The sequence below is a fragment of the Protopterus annectens genome, chromosome 5.part1, assembly GCF_019279795.1.
Source record: "Protopterus annectens isolate FY-2018-M chromosome 5.part1, PAN1.0, whole genome shotgun sequence".
In the NCBI taxonomy this organism is placed as follows: domain Eukaryota; kingdom Metazoa; phylum Chordata; order Ceratodontiformes; family Protopteridae; genus Protopterus; species Protopterus annectens.
Window position 1 is genome coordinate 689,900,173 of NC_056736.1, and position 20,469 is coordinate 689,920,641.

Below are 20,469 nucleotides of genomic sequence, written 5' to 3' on the forward strand. Positions count from 1 at the left end.
ATAAAGGCACTTTTAAGCACTTTAAACCAGGTCTGCGCCGCTTATGCGCTGAGCTCACGATGCAAGACTGGCGGTGAGCTCCGCTTAACACAAGCGCGACACCCGCTTATTTTCTTTGAAAGAAAAGAAAAGGGGTGACAGGAAAGTGGTGAAAAGGGGTCACAAAGAGGGTAAGACAGTAGGGAAAGAAGCGTGGATTTGCAGGAAGGGTGTAGGTAAGGCCCATAGATGCCCATGTCTTTGCAGCAACAGCTGTATATTTCTATGTATTTTGGTGAGACATTTGAAACCTTCCACCTCTGAGAGAGGTGTCAGGACAACATTAATATTTGTTGTACAGCCAATTGTAATTAACAGTTTAGATGTTCAGCGGACATGTTCAAGCACATGGACAGCTATGTATGGGGCGTAATTTTTGTGGGACAGAGTGCCCTTTTTTTTTACAGGTGAGAGTGGTATGACAGGTGAAGGAAGTCGGTAAAGCTGGGGAGGTAGGTTGGGTAGGTTAACAGACAAGACAGACAAGACGATACAGGGACGGTGTATGACACACGGGGGTTACACAATTGACGGGACGGAGGTTGGGATATCTGAGATGCACGAGCCCACAGATGGCAACAGTGGAACTGATATCCCCACCCATAGGCAGTTGCCACTGTTCCTTCACAGCCCAGGACGGGCTGTGCTGGGGCTGTGTAGGCGGGCAACGGCCGGGCCGTTAGCTGTGCCACACGAGCCTCGAGCTGGCGAGGGGTCCAAGAACAGTGTCTTGGATCTCCCCACGCACCACAGACCGGACACCGCTGAGGGTGAGTGGACGAACCTCCTCCGCCACACTTGCAGAGGGGACGGGCCCCATCCCCTGCAGCGCTTCCACCCGAAGGTGGCACAGGGCCACCGGAGGGGGTCCGCCTGGCCACTAGTGCCAGGTGCAGTCACCAGCTGAGGTGGGAGAGGTGGGTCCGCTGGGACCTGCCTTCCCAAGCGTTCTAGGCTTGTGAGTAGTTATGTTAGTTTGGGTTAGTGGCATTTTATTCCATTCAGATTAGTTGTAACAGCATGCATTGGTATTCCCATCAAACAAACACCCAGATATGGACACCATTGAACAAGGGGCATATCAATATCACATGCATTATTTGAACAGCAAAACACAGTCAAACGACATGCAGGGTTGATTAATGGCAACAGGCCATCGTGTTTGCAGGTATAAACAGGGCACATGCACGAACAGAGATGCATATATGTTTGAAACGGACAAATGTCCATGATTAATGAAATGTTCACATACCATTATTTAGTGGATGTTGTTATATGGAATTACAGGGTTGGGTGGGGATAGAAAGTGATGACACATTCATATGTTAAACATTAATTCACATTTATCATAGATACACAATTAAGTTGAGGCTGATGTTTCAAAATAATCTTTATTTGACTGTCATGCTACACCTGTTACACATACATCACTATCCTACTTATTTTGAATTTGATCAGATACATCATCCTGCTACACTTTGATGACAGGACAGGGGACAACTATGGCTGTTTAGTCTGTCAGATAATCATTCATTCTATCTGCAAATTGTTTACTGTTATCACCATATACAGATTTTGAGCTAGACATTCAGATTCAGACACACTGAAATCAGTTTGGGATGTTAATTTGTACTTCCCACATGCATTTAGTTCTGTGAAAACACACTGAGGCTTATATATTCAGGGGTTATTACTACTTTCTTTATTCATACATGAGCCTTTCTGTCACTCTCACACATTCTGCAACTTCACAGTTCAGGTTGGTACTTCTAGGCTTTGTTCACATATTAGACCTGTGGTGATTCAAACACTTTCCAACAGCCTCACTTCTGTCATGATTCAGCATTTCAACAGGGGATATATCTGACATGTGACTACCTCAGATTCTGAAGCTGTACTCTTGAGACTATACTGCAGGTTACAGTATATTTAATTAATGATGGGACATCTGTATTACAGCACTGTTTAATCCTATCAATTATATTTCCAGTTACACTTGCATACTGATGAACTTGTTGCAGCCATACCTGCAGACGCTCAATTCCTGATTGCACATTATATTACTTTTAATCAATACACTGCACTGTTCTGATACATGGTACATAATAATATTTATTTACAAGTACTGGGTGGGGTTACTAACCTGCATGGTGGCGCAGCCGCACCAGCCTTCTGGCGGCATCTCGACATTCGCAGAGCGGACACCTGCAGCTGTAATACAAAGGGAATAATATTGACTACACATCTCCATGGTATCAGCTGGTTGAAATCCTTACATACATGTGTAAAATGTGACTTACTCAGTCGTGGGCGCTGGGCATTTGCCGGGCCTCCTGGATCCAACGGTTCAATTGGTCCTGCTTATGCCTCTTCAGGTCCGCATGGTGGTGACGGACCTGCTCACCAGTGCGTGGAATGCCAGTCGCACTGGTCAGCTCACGAGCCAACTGGTCCCACGCCTCAGCCCTATATACTCCCCATGAGACCTGGCCCTGCATGAGTTGGGCCTCGTGATTATGGACAAGGAGCCAGACCATGTATCTGGACTCCTCAACGCCCCAACGCTGTGCTCGAAAGCAACGCCCCTCACCTACTCCACTCATGCTGACTGCAAGTCTGTTCTACAATCAGTTATGCTGTGTATTCCCGCCTATGGGGCTTATATATGCCGCTTTTCCGCACATTTCTCTGATTGGCCGCTTTGGAATTGTATCTACTTCACTGAAAATGCTTTCTCATGCTCCATTCTGGGTTTTATCCCATATATATGCTATTTCTGCTTTTCTAGGTATTGCTGTCATGGCTTGGTGGTTTAGTTCCTTGACTCTAGTGCATGGTATCCTGTGTTCGAATCTGGCAACTGCTTTTTGCTTTTCCTGACAGAAATGAGTTGAAGACCTGTCAATCAAACATGCCAAAAGCACTTTTAAGCACTTTAAACCTGGTCTGCGCCGCTTGCGCAGAGGTAACGCATGCGCACTGGCAGTTAGCTTGTGGGAGCGGCGCGCAAACGGTGTGCGCTGGGATAAATCTGAATTGGCTAGTGACACACATGTTCAGCTAATTGCACACAGTTTCAGCCTGTTTATCCGCTGCTTGGCAACGGGCACGCAGTTTGCAGCTTTTAAACACTACTGCTACGGGCACTCTGCCTCACGGCAGCTTAGCTATCAGTACATTTCTGACTATTTTTATTCTTATGTTACTTCAAAATATATGCTCTGTTTCATTCCATTTTACAAAAGGGAATACATTTACATTTGTACAATACTGTCTGGGGGCTTTTAGTGCTTATTTACAAAAATAAAAAAGGTTGTTGTAGGGGCTCGAACCCTGCTTGCCTACACATAGGGCGGTACTCTACCACTAAGCTATTATTTCTTGGCTTACTTTGCATATTTAGTTCTTATATCCTTTTCCCTGACTGCTAACTGTGATTGCGCTTAGTAGCACACCCGCACACAGTAGCAAACATTTACGGGTTTAACAAAAAAAAAAAGGTTTTCATTTACTTTTATGACATCTCTTCACTTTATACACTGATGGCCAGTCGGGCATGTGTTGTATAGTGTGTTTATTCACATTTTCATGGCCTTTCTCGTGGCTGTTTACTTTCAGCCATTATAGTTTTCCGGGGGTGTGTCCACTTGCAGAGCTTAGCCTACAGACACGCTTCTACTCTCTTACACGGACCGTGTAAGAGTTACTGGTGTGATTCAGCATGCCTCATGCACCTCATGCATATGCATGACATGCTGACATCACACAGTTTAACTGCAGCCTCCGTGTAAGAGTTATAACTCTTACACGGAGGCTTCCTGAATCTGGCCCATTATGTAAAGAAGTTGAACGCGAATATAAGAATTTTGTAAAAAAAGAAAAAATGTATAATTTAACCAAAGAGGAATGGGGCACATTGCAAACATTGCGAAGTAATGATGAGAACCTGGTTTTTACTCAGGCAGATAAAGGAGCTAACTGGGTCATTTTTTCTAGAGAACAATATAACAAAATGGTGCTTGAATTGTTAAATCTTGTAGATGTTTATACAAAATTGGAATAGTATCCCAGTGTGGAGTTTAATGTATGTTTATTAGAAATCTTAGAAATGGGGAAATGCTCAGCTTTTTTGAAGCCAAGGACATTAAAAAACTGTTCATTAAAAATCCCAAAAGAGCTAGTTTTTTTATGATCCCTAAAGTTTATAAATATTTAAGGAACCCTCCAGAAAGGCCTATTGTCTCTGGGGTAGGGGGTTACTTACAAAATGTAGGGATTGTTTGGATGAACAGCTCAAAAATCTTAGTCTTAAAGTGCCTTCATGTATTAAAAATAGTCAAGATTATTGTAAGCTGGTGGGGGGAATGCAATTGGAGGCTGATTTTTATTGGGTTTGTGTGGACATAAAAGCTTTATATACCAGTATCAGTCATAGAGTAGGCTTGGAAGCTGTAGCAAAAATGTTGGGAGAAGGACCTAGAACAAATTATATTTTGCAGCTGCTTGAGTTCTGCCTGACACACAATTTTTTTTACTTTAATGAGGAGCTGTTTTTGCAAAAGGGAGGCACCGCTCCTTCTTATGGTATTATTTTCATTAATTTTTTTGAACAGAAATTCATGTCTAATAAATGTTTTTTCAACAACAAAGTCATGGTCTATAGGAGATATATAGACCTGATTTTTGTGTGTCGAGAGGACATGGAACAATTTGAGACTTACATGGCTGAAATGGAAAGAAATTATTTTGGTATTTCTTTTACGTACAAAATCAATAGAGAGGTAATGCAGTTCTTGGATTTAGCGTTGCATGTGGATCAAGATAAGGTGGTGCAATTTAGACGTTATCACAAAGAAACTGCAGCCAATAATTTTTATTAGCCTCAGGTATGCAGCCCCCCACTTGTTGAATTCTTTGCCTTATGGGCAGTACAAACGTATTTTTGGTAATACATCAGACATGAGAAGGACAGGTCAAGAATTTTTTAAAGTAAGAAATAGGTTATCTTGCAGAGGTTATTCCCCTGATTTGTTGGTAAAGACAGAGAATAGGGTTTTAGGAATTCGACAAAGAGGTGGCAAGGGAGTAAAAAGAGACATAAAGAACAATCTTTGAATGAAGGTGCAAGGAGAATGTATTTTGTTAGTAAATTTTCCCCTTTTTTACATCATTTAACAAGGTTGGTTAGAAAATTTTGGCCCATAGTGATGCAAGTTGAATCTACCAAAGGTTTATTTTCGGAGCATATAATTTCCTCATATAAGAGGTTATTGAATAGGAAGCCGGACAAAATAGATGGTCAGGTGGGGTGTCATCCCTGTCATAGGTGTAAGGTATGCTCAAATGTCAGGGATTTACATGGTTGTAGCATTAATGAGAGCATGAATAAGTCTACACAGAGGTTTTCTTGTCAATTGACTGGAGTTGTTTATATCTTGGGTTGTGATTGTTCACCTAAGAAATGGTATATTGGACAAACTAGGAGACAAGTTAAAAGACATATTTTGGAGCATATGGGAGACATCAGACATAGGGGATTACATAGTCCAGTGGCACATCATTTCTGTTCAAATCACGCAGGCTCAGATTCCTCTTTTTTCTTTAGCATGTTGGCTATGCCTTCACATCAACATTGGGAAGCTCATTATAGAAGATTGTTGGCCTTGGAAACCAGGTTCATCATTAATTATAACACTTTATTTCCTTCAGGTCTTAATCTGGAGGTGAATATTAATATGTGAAGGTGATGCTGATAAAGCAAACTAATTTTTGTTTTCACAGGAGTTTGTCCAATTTGAAGCATGTAGTTAAATATAAATAATATAATCCAAATAAACGTGCTGGGAGACAACCAAGGCAGTCATAAAAAACTCAAACTGTTAAATTCCAGACTTCCAAGAACACTATAGCTCCTGGATAAAAAAACAGATCTTCTTTAATACAAAAACACAAACACAGTAAGCGCTTTCACCGTAGCTTCATCAGACTGTTAAAATTCAAATGTTGATTCAATCACATTTATAAACTGCAATTAATGACGTATGATGAGTCAATTAACCACAACTAAATGATGTTAAAGAAATACTGCAAGAAGCTTTTGACGCTTGCAAATACATCCAAATATACAACAAATATCAATGTCTGCAATAATATTAAATGTTATATACCTATTTAGTCTGAATAAGATAATTAATTAAATTAAATTAAATACTTAAACAAATTAATAAAAATATATATATGTATAGTTAAAAAACTTCTAATGTATATAACAATTTTCATAAAAAACATTCTTAAATTGTTCATTAATTGATTCAAAAGAAGCTACCTGTTCTAAATAGTGCAATGTGATAAATAAACATAATGCAATTGCTACTTCTAGTAAATACATAAAATAAAATATGACTAGGCATAAAAATCTAACAATGCATTGTGAATTGTCTTATGAAAGCTATAGCTGTGTAGCGATTGTCTTATAAATTTATATAATGCTACCTGTGCTGTATACTACATAAAAGCTAGTATAATTAAACATGAAGTAAAGCGATACATCTACTGCATGCAGTATTAGCTAAAATGAAGCATAACGTAAAATCAAAACTAGTACACATAATATATGCATATTTGTCCTTATCTGAAATAAACAAAATAAAATAGAATGAAAAAACTAGTATATAGGGCATGGCATATATTTTACTTGTAAATAGCTAAAGGATACCATATATTATACATCTGCTGTGACCATGCCTATATAGAACCAAAAAAGTATTTATGTATGAAAAGCATAATATATGTGATTAAAGACCATAGTATATGCACATAAAAAATCTTTTATAAATCAGCATTGCTAAACTTCCACTAACAGATACATAAATATCCAATATGCATATATATACATTTACCCTATGCTTTTAAGCGCCTGGCTCTCAATATAGGTTTTAATGACGTTCATTTCATTTAAGCCTTTGCCCTGATCAGATCGCAATCTCATAATCCAGTCTATTTCCTTGCACTCAGTCTTGTTACGTATGTTCCCTTCCCTAATGTTAGATATAACAAGGTCAGCAGCCATAAATTTAAAAGACTGGCCATCTCCTTCACACATTATATGTTTAGCTAATGCATTACGTGTGTAGCCTATCCTAATGGCATATAAGTGTTCCCTGATTCTAATACGGAACATCCTATTAGTTTTGCCTATATAGAATGCCTGACACTGTTGGCATGATGCTAGATATACTAAATTGTATGTATCACATGAAGCTGTAACATTAAAATAAAAAACTTGTCCAGTATCGGGATGAACAAAATAATTCCCTGAGAAAATATATTCACAATAGTTACAGTGGCCACATGAATAAGTACCTACACTTTCTGTCAGTCTGTCATATTTATGGAAGTCACATAAAATATTCTGTAAATTAGGTTTATTTCTAAATTGATATACGGGACATTCACCTACTATTTTTCTAATATCCTTATCAGAAGTAAGGATGGGCCAATGTTTCATTATAGTATCCATTACTAGCTTCCTATCTTGAGTATAATACATAGGAACCTTAACTGGATTCAATTTATTTCCGATAGTTGATTTCTCATTTGTATATGCAGAATAATAAGGTAAAGCTTTATTCTTCCTAATGAATCCTATGTCTTTCATACATTTATTGATATCTGTTTCTTTGTATCCACGTTGAAACAACCTATGTCTAAAGCTATTAATTTCCACTTGAAAATTCTGTTCTAATACATTCAACCTAGAAATATGCATACTTTGACCATTTATAATATTGTCAAATATATAAAATGGATGCATGCTAGATCTATGCAGAAGGGTGTTGCGATAACATGATTTACGATAAACTCCTGTATTGACTGAATCTCCCATTACTCTTTCTACATACACATCAAGATAGTGTATCTTGGTGTAAGAAAACTCATGTGTAAATTTCAAGAAGGAAGTCATATTATTAACTTCCACTATATATTGATTTAATTCCTCTACATTACCATGCCATACAAAGAAACGTCATCCACAAAACGCTTATAAAAACATACATGTTGTAGGTGTAAAGGATGTTTAAACAATGTATGTTCTTCCCAGTCAGCCAGGAACAGGTTGGCGTAGCTATTAGCACAAGATGTGCCCATAGCTACGCCATCCCTCTGCATATAAATGCATTCATCATATATAAAGATGTTATTTTCTAGTATAACGTCAATGAACATAGCTATAAGATCTACATGCTGTTCAGTATAGGTACTATGGCTCAATAAATAGCGCTTGATGGCAAATACGCTCTCTTCATTTGGAATAACAGTAAACAAAGACTGTATGTCTAGTGTTACAAATATTGTGCCATATGTCATAGGGTTATGGCTAAAGTGCTGATATAAATCCATCAAAAATTGCTTGGTGTCTTTAAGTACATGAGTATTCTGATCTACAATGGGTCTTAAAATGTCTCTACATACAGAGATAACGGTTCAGTGCTCCACCCACCTCCAGAGACTATGGGTCTTAGGGGTGGGTTGGTAGCATCTTTATGTATTTTAGGTATCCCGTTGATATTAGGTATAAAAGGATATTCTACAAGCAAGAAGTTTTGCAACTCATTGTCTATTATATTACTTTTTGCTAAGTCAATTATCATTTCACGTAGCTTAGATTTAATATCTGTTAGGGTTTGTGAAGAAATAATCTTGTAATATTTATCAACACTCAACATTTCCTTCATAGCTCGATTATAATGATCATTATCCATTATTACAAGTGGTCCACCTTTATCTGCTGGCCTAAACGTTATATTACTATATGATCTTAATCTTTCAAGAGCTTTTCTCTCATTGTATGTGAGATTATTATATCTATTCTTAAAAAAATCTATGTTTGTGAGTAAATATTTGGTATATATCATCTTCGACTAAATTATAAAAAGTTTCTACCAATGGGTGGTTAATAGGTACATAGTCATTAAGTTTCTTTAGAGATGATTCAGGTGCCAAGTTCTGAATACCAAATTGATGCTTCAACATTACATTTCTTGTAAAAATTTTCATATCATTCAATACTTGTGTCAATTTGCTATTGCTAGTAGGTATAAAATTAAGGCCTTTGTTCAAAACACTAGACTCATGTCGATCTAACACTATACTTGAAATGTTCCACACCAAATTGTTCTCTATTGATTCCACATCTTCTTGAGTGTCTGTTTCGGGATTTTTTCTGGTGACAACTTTCTCTTCTGCTTCTGTCGTCCTCAACTCAGGGATCGATCTCTTGTGTCCCCTCTCCCCGATGATATGGGAAGAGGGAAGATGGGAAAAATTGTTCCAGAAGTAGATGTATTATTCGTCTCGTCACTTGATCTAATACTAGTTGGAATCTTAGGATGGACATCCGGTACAAAAGTGGTGGGACATGATTGTATGCTGTGAATAACATTTTCAGTGCCACTGGGGGGCAAAAAGTTAGCTACAATGACATGAGTTATATTTGCTGGAGAGTTCAAAGGCTCCTTAGGATCCAACATATATGAATTGCTAGAGGAGCCAGAGACTTGTATTGGGCCAATAGAATTGCTAGCAGAACTAGCAGTGGAATTCTGTATAGATGTTGTCGTTTTTGTTGATGACACTTCTTCCTGTTTACTTGGAAATATTTGCCTTGTTGAAGGCTCTATTCTAGGCCAAGTAAAGACATGTGATTGACGAAAATCACGTATGTCTCTCTCTATTTTGTTCTTCTTCTGCATTAATAAGCGTCTCTCATATATGCAAATACCATCCAAAATGTTACTGACCAGGGTTTCTGGATAGTTAACATAGACCAGTTGCTGTTGGTTCATAATGGATTGTATCAATTGTTCCTCGATAGGTGCAAAGAAATCTAGTAAAAGTTGAATATATTGTTCAATTTCTGCCATTGTGTCAAGAGGTCAGGATATTGATCAGCATAAGTTGGCATTATAAGTATCCTAAGACCTCTTGGTATGATATGCTTCTTAATACATACTTCAAAATGTTGGCGCTGTGTAGATAACCATTTTAATTTCAAAAAGTCAGATTCTATATTAGATACTGCTCCTTGCAGCTGTTCTAAGCTATGAGCTGATATATCATGAATGTTATTACTTTCTTCGGCGTCTAGTAACAAAAGAGAATTAGCGTTGCTTCGCAAACAAGACATTAACTTATGTCTCAGGCTTTCGCCTCTTTCTGAACGTGAAATAATAGGAACATTGTCACTTGCCTTGTTACTCAGACCTTGTCCTTGTAGCACTATATTATCAGTTGAAGAATCACTTACATTATCATGCTGTACGTTTCCATTTGGTCGATAGTCCAACTCTATATTCGTGGATATGTCAGCCATGTTACTGGTGAGTAAACAATAGAATGAATAAATAAATCCAAACACAAATAAAGCATTGCTCAGCAGTACGAATATCTCCCAATGTGCAGAAGAAGAACAAATATAATCCAAATAAACGTGCTGGGAGACAACCAAGGCAGTCATAAAAAACTCAAACTGTTAAATTCCAGACTTCCAAGAACACTATAGCTCCGTAATGGATAAAAAACAGATCTTGTTTAATACAAAAACACAAACACAGTAAGCGCTTTCACCGTAGCTTCATCAGACTGTTAAAATTCAAATGTTGATTCAATCACATTTATAAACTGCAATTAATGACGTATGATGAGTCAATTAACCACAACTAAATGATGTTAAAGAAATACTGCAAGAAGCTTTTGACACTTGCAAATACATCCAAATATATAACAAATATCAATGTCTGCAATAATATTAAATGTTATATACCTATTTACTCTGAATAAGATAATTAATTAAATTAAATTAAATATGTAAACAAATTAATAAAATATATATATATGTATAGTTAAAAAACTTCTAATGTATATAACAATTTTCATAAAAAAACATTCTTAAATTGTTCATTAATTGATTCAAAAGAAGCTACCTGTTCTAAATAGTGCAATGTGATAAATAAACTTGAAAAAATATATATATAATACAATTGCTACTTCAGGTAAATACATAAAATAAAATATGACTAGACATAAAAATCTAACAATGCATTGCGAATTGTCTTATGAAAGCTATAGCTGTGTAGCGATTGTCTTATAAATTTATATAATGCTACCTGTGCTGTATACTACATAAAAGCTAGTATAATTAAACATGAAGTAAAGCGATACATCTACTGCATGCAGTATTAGCTAAAATGAAGCATAACGTAAAATCAAAATTAGTGCACATAATATATGCATATTTTTCCTTATCTGAAATAAACAAAATAAAATAGAATGAAAAAACTAGTATATAATCATGGCATATATTTTACTTGTAAATAGCTAAAGGATACCATATATTATACATCTGCTGTGACCATGCCTATATAGAACCAAAAAAGTATTTATGTATGAAAAGCATAATATATGCGATTAAAGACCATAGTATATGCACATAAAAATCTTTTATAAATCAGCATTGCTAAACTTCCACTAACAGATACATAAATATCCAATATGCCTATATATACATTTACCCTACGCTTTTAAGCGCCTGGCTCTCAATATAAGTTTTAATGAAGCTCTTTCATTTAAGCCTTTGCCCTGGTCAGATCGCAATCTCATAATCCAGTCTATTTCCTTGCACTCAGTCTTGTTACGTATGTTTCCTTCCCTAATGTTAGATATAACAAGGTCAGCAGCCATAAATTTAAAAGAGTGGCCATCTCCTTCACACATTATATGTTTAGCTAATGCATTACGTGTGTAGCCTATCCTAATGGCATATAAGTGTTCCCTGATTCTAATACGGAACATCCTATTAGTTTTGCCTATATAGAATGCCTGACACTGTTGGCATGATGCTAGATTCTACTAAATTGTATGTATCTCATGAAGCTGTAACATTAAAATAAAAAACTTGTCCAGTATCGGGATGAACAAAATAATTCCCTGAGAAAATATATTCACAATAGTTATAATGGCCACATGAATAAGTACCTACACTTTCTGTCAGTCTGTCATATTTATGGAAGTCACATAAAATATTCTTTAAATTAGGTTTATTTCTAAATTGATATACAAGACATTCACCTACTATTTTTCTAATATCCTTATCAGAAGTAAGGATGGGCCAATGTTTCATTATAGTATCCATTACTAGCTTCCTATCTTGAGTATAATACATAGGAACCTTAACTGGATTCAATTTATTTCCTATAGTTGATTTCTCATTTGTATATGCAGAATAATAAGGTTCATAGGTTCCTAGGTTAATACTAGGCTATCTGCCCTAGGGCATTTATAAGCCTAGCCAGAGTGTGTTTGGCTTTCGCCACCCAATTTAAATTTATTTTGCTATGCCCTTTTTCGAGGTTAGTATACCGTGCCTCTGTCTAACAGTGACGCAGAAGTGATACCCGGGGTAAACCTACGATCTCCCATCCACTCATCAAGATTCCTCTTGAAGAGAGTCAATGAGGGACTCTGCCTAACCTGGACTGGGATTTTATTCCAGAGTGAAGGGAGCCTCTGGGTTATGAATCTGTCCCTCCAGCATGTCCTATTTATTTCAGTGCTGAGGTTCAAGTCTCTCGAGTGCGTAGCTCGATGGGATTTGGATTTTCTGAGGTGCGCATGTCTATTAATTCCGGGTTGGACATGGCTTTATACATCAGGCACAGATCGCCTGTGAACAGGCGGTATGCCACCGAGTAGAGCTGGAGTTTCTTTAACCGGGCAGCATATGGCATCTGTTTGAGCCCTATGATCCTCTTGGTGAGGTACTTTTAGGGTCTTTCCAGTTGCTGCAGGTGTCTGGTAAGGTACATCCCAAAAGGGGCATTGTACTCAATTATGGGCATGATGAGGGATGAGTAAAGAGGCACGATGACCTCCCCTGATCTAGATGTGAATCCCTTCATGATTAGGTGGGCTATATAAAATGTTTTTCTAACCACTTTGGCCACGTGGTTGTCAAATGAGAGATTGCTATCAACTTGGGTCCCCAGGTCCCTAATTACTTCTTCTGTACTTAATGGATTACCACCTATGTGGTAATTTGTGGGCACTTTGTTTTGCCAAAGGGATGACTATACACTTTTGGCATTTAGCTTGAGGCCATGGCTCTGGCACCAGTTGTCTGTTTCTATGAGGCCCTTTTGGAGGATGCTTGTGTCGGCTGGAGAGTCGATTATGGCCCAGTTTGCAGTCATCTGTGAACTTGGTCAGCCACAGTCCTTCCGTGTTGGCCTGTACCGAGAAATATATACCGAACAAGAGAGGTCCCAGGACTGAGCCTTGTGGGACACCACTTGTAACTGGTTTGGAGTCTGACATGGCTCCAGCAATTCTAACCATGTGGGTTCTGTCCTTGAGCCAGTTTGCAATCCATCTAGTGACATAGGGGTTTATATTTAAGCTGGTGAGCTTATCTATAATGCCTGAGTGGGGTATTGTATCGAAGGCTTTTGCGAGGTCCAGGTAGGCTGTGTGGACCCCCTTCCCCTCGTCAATGGCCTTGATGACTGTTTCAAAGAAATCAACCAGGTTTAAGAGGCAGGATCTGCCCTTAACAAAGCTGAACTGGGTAGGATCCAGTGTTTGTAGGTCCCCAATATCTTTATTTATGAGGTCCATGATGATCCTTTCCATAGCTTTGCAGACCAAGCTAGTCAGGCTTATGGGGCGATAGTTTCCAGGATCTGTTGAGGCACCACCTTTATGGAGAGGGACCACTGTTGCTGTACGCCACTCTTTGGGCACATATCCTGTAGTAAGGCTGAGATTGAACAGTAGTTTTATGTTTGGGTTTAGCTCTTCTTGGAGTTCATGTAGGACGCAGCCCGGGACACCATCTGGTCCCATTGATGCTGTGGTTTTGCTTTGGAGAGGGCGGCTCTTACCTGACCATCTGAGATGTCGGGGGGCAGCACTCTGCTGGGATAGATATTTGCCCTTTTGGTGGGGAGAAGTTTGCGCTGAACCTGTCAGCTAGGATGTTGGCAATGTCTGTGGGTTCGGTGTATTTTTTATCATTTTGGACTAATTCTGAGCATATCTGGGAATTACCACCCAGGTTCCTAACATAACTAAAGAAAGCCTTGTGATTATCCTTAGTGTCCTGTGCAATTTTTCTCTCGAAGCTGGCCTTAGACAATTTTATGTGTGCCCGTAGTTTTTTGCTAATACTGATCAGTGATGCCTTCCCTTTTTGGATTTTCCTCTATCAATTAGTAGCTTCCTCCTTCTATTGTATAGTTTGTTTATGGCTGGGGTCCACCAGACAGGACGTCTGCCTTTGGAGGATTGGGTCTTGGTTTTATTTGGGATCGCATGATCCATGCATTCCTGAAGGTGTTCATAGAATGCGTTTATAAAGGATTCTGCAGTCTGGGCCATATTTTCCACAGGCCCGGGGGCTTTGAAGGATTCCACCTCAGTTTTGAGGAGTGTGAAATTTGCTTTAGAGAAGTTTTTCACTGTGGTTTTCTGGGCAGGGGGTGGGGTCGGGATGTGAATATCCAGTGAGATTAGTTTATGGTCTGATCTTACCAGTGAGGTGATACACTTCTGGTCTGGAGCAGATCATGTTGGTGATGATCAGGTCCAGTATGTTTTCCCCTCTTGTGGGAGTGGTAACAAGTTGTTCCATAGCATTTGAGTTTATAAATTCTAGGAACCTTTGGGCTAAGGTGTTGGAGCTAGAGTAATGCTCCCAGTCTATGTTTGGGTAGTTGAAGTCGCCCAGTATAATGGTGTTTGGAGAGACCTTCATATTTTCCAGTGTTCTCAGGAAGGCTGAGTGGGGTTCCTGGGTTTGGGAGGGTGGTCTGTAGCAGGCTATAAACTGGAAGGCAGTTTTACCCACTGTTAGTTGCACATGGATAGTCTCTGATGCTTCGTGCTTTGCCATCAACCAGGAGGTGTGGGTATCTTTGATGAATATCGATACTCCCCCTCCTTTTGTGGTTCGGTCCAAGTTTTGGGGCCGAAAAGCATGGTATGAGGTATAACCTGGTAGTGCTGGGGTGCTCTCGGGAGCCCTGAACCAGGTTTCTGTTACTGCACAGATATCGATGTTCTCCATGCTAAGGAGAGTTTCGAGTGCGTCCATCTTGAGGTTTAGAAGCTTTATTTTTCCTAATGACCCCTATGTCTTTCATACATTTATTGATATCTGTTTCTTTGTATCCATGTTGAAACAACCTATGTCTAAAGTTATTAATTTCCACTTGAAAATTCTGTTCTAATACATTCAACCTAAGTAAAGGTTTATTCTTCCTAATGACTCCTATGTCTTTCATACATTTATTGATATCTGTTTCTTTGTATCCATGTTGAAACAACCTATGTCTAAAGTTATTGATTTCCACTTGAAAATTCTGTTCTAATACATTCAACCTAGAAATATGCATAATTTGACCTTTTATAATATTGTCAAATATATAAAATGGATGCATGCTAGATCTATGCAGAAGGGTGTTGCGATAACATGATTTACGATAAACTCCTGTATTGACTGAATCTCTCATTACTCTTTCTACATACACATCAAGATAGTGTATCTTGGTGTAAGAAAACTCATGTGTAAATTTCAAGAAGGAAGTCATATTATTAACTTCCACTATATATTGATTTAGTCCCTCTACATTACCATGCCATACAAAGAAACGTCATCCACAAAACGCTTATAAAAACATACATGTTGTAGGTGTAAAGGATGTTTAAACAATGTATGTTCTTCCCAGTCAGCCAGGAACAGGTTGGTGTAGCTATTAGCACAAGACGTGCCCATAGCTACGCCATCCCTCTGCATATAAATGCATTCATCATATATAAAGATGTTATTTTCTAGTATAACGTCAATGAACATAGCTATAAGATCTACATGCTGTTCAGTATAGGTACTATGGCTCAATAAATAGCGCTTGATGGCAAATACGCCCTCTTCATTTGGAATAACAGTAAACAAAGACTGTATGTCTAGTGTTACAAATATTGTGTCATATGTCATAGGGTTATGGCTAAAGTGCTGATATAAGTCCATCAAAAATTGCTTGGTGTCTTTAAGTACATGAGTATTCTGATCCACAATGGGTCTTAAAATGTCTCTACATACAGAGATAATGGTTCAGAGCTCCACCCACCTCCAGAGACTATAGGTCTTAGGGGTGGGTTGGTAGCATGTTTATGTATTTTAGGTATCCCGTTGATAATAGGTATAAAAGGATATTCTACAAGCAAGAATTTTTGCAACTCATTGTCTATTATATTACTTTTTGCTAAGTCAATTATCATTTCACGTAGCTTAGATTTAATATCTGTTAGGGTTTGTGAAGAAATAATCTTGTAATATTTATCAACACTCAACATTTCCTTCATAGCTCGATTATAATGATCATTATCCATTATTACAAGTGGTCCACCTTTATCTGCTGGCCTAAACGTTATATTACTATATATAAATACTTTTTTTGTTCTATATAGGCATGGTCACAGCAGATGTATAATATATGGTATCCTTTAGCTATTTACAAGTAAAATATATGCTATGCCTATATACTAGTTTTTTCATTCTATTTTATTTTGTTTATTTCAGATAAGGACAAATATGCATATATTATGTGTACTAGTTTTGATTTTACGTTATGCTTCATTTTAGCTAATACTGCATGCAGTAGATGTATCACTTTACTTCATGTTTAATTATACTAGCTTTTATGTAGTATACAGCACAGGTAGCATTATATAAATTTATAAGACAATCGCTACACAGCTATAGCTTTCATAAGACAATTCGCAATGCATTGTTAGATTTTTATGCCTAGTCATATTTTATTTTATGTATTTACTGGAAGTAGCAATTGTATTATATATATATATTTTCAAGTTTATTTATCACATTGCACTATTTAGAACAGGTATCTTCTTTTGAATCAATTAATGAACAATTTAAGAATGTTTTTTATGAAAATTGTTATATACATTAGAAGTTTTTTAACTATACATATATATATTTTTATTCATTTGTTTAAGTATTTAATTTAATTAATTATCTTATTCAGAGTAAATAGGTATATAGCATTTAATATTATTGCAGACATTGATATTTGTTATATATTTGGATGTATTTGCAAGCGTCAAAAGCTTCGTGCAGTATTTCTTTAACATCATTTAGTTGTGGTTAATTGACTCATCATATGTCATTAATTGCAGTTTATAAATGTGATTGAATCAACATTTGAATTTTAACAGTCTGATGAAGCTACGGTGAAAGCGCTTACTGTGTTTGTGTTTTTGTATTAAACAAGATCTGTTTTTTATCCATTACGGAGCTATAGTGTTCTTGGAAGTCTGGAATTTAACAGTTTGAGTTTTTTATGACTGCCTTGGTTGTCTCCCAGCACGTTTATTTGGATTATATTTGTTCTTCTTCTGCACGTTGGGAGATATTCGTACTGCTGAGCAACGCTTTATTTGTGTTTGGATTTAAATATAAATAATATGTTGACTATAAATTATAGTCAACATAGTGTATAAAGAACGCAAGTCTGGGAAACGAGGTCACAAGCATTTTTAATGGTTCAAAGTCACTTTAAATGAAAAGGATTTGTGCAATGTGTATAATTGGTTAACATCATGTGATGTAATATAAATAATGTGCTGTTGGTGTAACAATTTATCCCTTGAATGCTTTTTAGCCGAGGTACCAGGAGACACCAGTAAAGTTTTTTTTTCGCACTTTACTTTTGAGAGTCTTCGTTTTTTTTTTTTGTGTGTGTGTTTTGTATTCATTCATGGTTTGAGTTTGGATTTTTGCCATTGCAATAGGGGCATACATAAATTATGCTGTTGGTTGTGTTTGGCCAAGATTTTCCATTGTGTATCTGGGGGACAGTGTCCAACACTATCATTGGTGAGAGTTTATCAGAGTCCATTAACATCAAACTTGAACCATCCTTCCTTATATTCTTATCTAGTTTCCATGAATGTAGACCTCAGTACATCAAAAGACATGTCTTTGCCCTTCTTTCTCAGGATCATTTCAGTTGCTACTTTTGAGTGCCCTGGCCAAGTTCCTCCCCTGTCTTCTTCAACACCAAAGGACCCTGATGTTTTTTAACTTAGCCACCATAAAGAAGGTTACTTCATCTAAGCTCCTTGGTTGCATGACTGACAACCAATTAAAATGTAACCACCAGGTAAGGAATACAATTAGCAAGTCCATAATAAAACTAGGAAAACTTTAGTGGGCCAAACTTTTATTAACAAATAATGTCAGGTTGGCCACTTACATAAACTTAACAAGGCTTACAACAAAATGTCTAAATTTGAATCAGAAACAAATAAAAGACTGTACTACTGCTTAAGCTCCCACATCTGCTTTCCATCGCCCAGTTATACTTTAACCATCTGTCATTTATTCGCTTAAATTATCTTTTAGAGACCATTCCCCCAAAATCTGACAGAGCAGTAGCCCAGAAAATGCCAATCTGTAATCCCACAGCAGGTAGAGAGAATTCAGATTTGTTGTTACTCTTGGGATACAATGAAATAAACTGTTGTACAATGGGAGTTCTACATCAGATATGAAGCATTCCAAGTTCTTAAATACACAATTCCTCTTATAAAAATTTAATTACAGTTATGATATTACCCAGTTATTGGCTAGTAGTAAAATATAATGCCCATTAAGCATTATCACCTAGTAATTGTATACTTCCAGTCTCTATACATCTGGATATTACTCATGTCCTAACAGCTCTCATTTGATTGCTAACAGGACAGGTCATATTATTCTGTATTTTATCATAACTAGATATACCCCGGGATTCATGAAGCTCGGCGCAAGGCCGGTGTTAGGCTTGTGCCAACTGTGTGGCGTGAAGATGGTGCAGTAGCACCAAATGCATATTAATGAAGGCGTGCTGCCGCCACAGCCACGTGCATAGGAAAGGAGCGCGAGTGCATAGGGCGTGTCGAAGTGCCACACGGAGGCGTGGAAATGTCAGCTGTCGACGTGCAACCTAAAATGCTTGCATATAACAATTTGCAAGCAATCATAATCACATCTGTCAGTGTCTGTGGATACTGAAACGTATGCAAAGCATGCAAGACAGTTCCTGTGAACACAAAATGAAGAAGCAAACACAAATGCACGGTAGGGAATAACGGGTCCCTATCCCGCGAACAAATGACATTGAAAACCGTGTGCCCGTAGTCCAACGCAGTGTAGATAGTTATACTAAGTGGAAGTAAAACGCATCATATAGGTACGTCCAGCCCAGTGGTCAGGGTCACCAGCTGACCCATATTGTGAGGGAGGGTACACAGCTGGGCAGATGTGTCCATAACAAAAAACACGATAAATGTACATATCTAGCGACCGTATGACTGAATTATATCCCACAACACATGTAATAGTCACATACAATAGGTATGTCTGTATTTCACTTACCAGATGTGACAGGAAATAGAATAAGCATGTAAACAAAACAGAAGGAGCATATAAATTGCTACAACAATAAGGCAACATGTAGGTTGAAAGGAACAGTATTATCTGTACTGTTGACTGTGGGTATGTGTTGTCCAGTACAGTCGGATATGTGCCCGGAATATATCCCATCCTGGACATAGGAAAAGGTGGCATCCTACCAATGATTAGAACAGTCGGCCAAAATCCGCACATCAGCGGTCCAAGCCGAACCTGTCAGGATGTGTCACAGTTGAACGGGTAATACATACCAACCATGTCATGAAAGTTAAGTATGGGCGTGTACCTATGTGCGGGAGGTATAGCATGTGGAAAGTCAAACATGGCAGGGTAGTCCACACAACCATACAGGTACCTGATATATGTAGGGTATGCAATGTATTACCTTGAACTTTTCATGGACCATCAACCAAAGCAGTGATGATGGAGTGTCAGGAATATGTGTGTGTGTGTGTGTGTGTGTGTGTGTGTGGGGGGGGGTAATGGTATAATCCTAGAAGGCAACACTGAGTCGTATGCAGAATAGGTGAACCAGAGGTGTATGAGGGAGCACCGGGTGAAGCAGAAAGAAACACAAAAACATGTATACACATCTGCAATACAACCAGACAGCCATACTGTAGAACACAATCCCACAAACATATGAATATTAAAATGTGCGATACAAATGTATAGACATGTCACCGGCACATACCCACAGATTGGTCCTGATGGAACTGGCCATATCAAATGCAACACACCTGGATGCATAATGGACTACCCAGCATCCACTCCACAGCACACAACCCGCTCCCATACCTGAACGTCCAACAAATCCAGCCATACTTGGCCTACTGGTTTGGTGCAGCCACATCTACACATAGTGACCACTATGCATATGTAGTAGGTAGTGTCACCCTAGG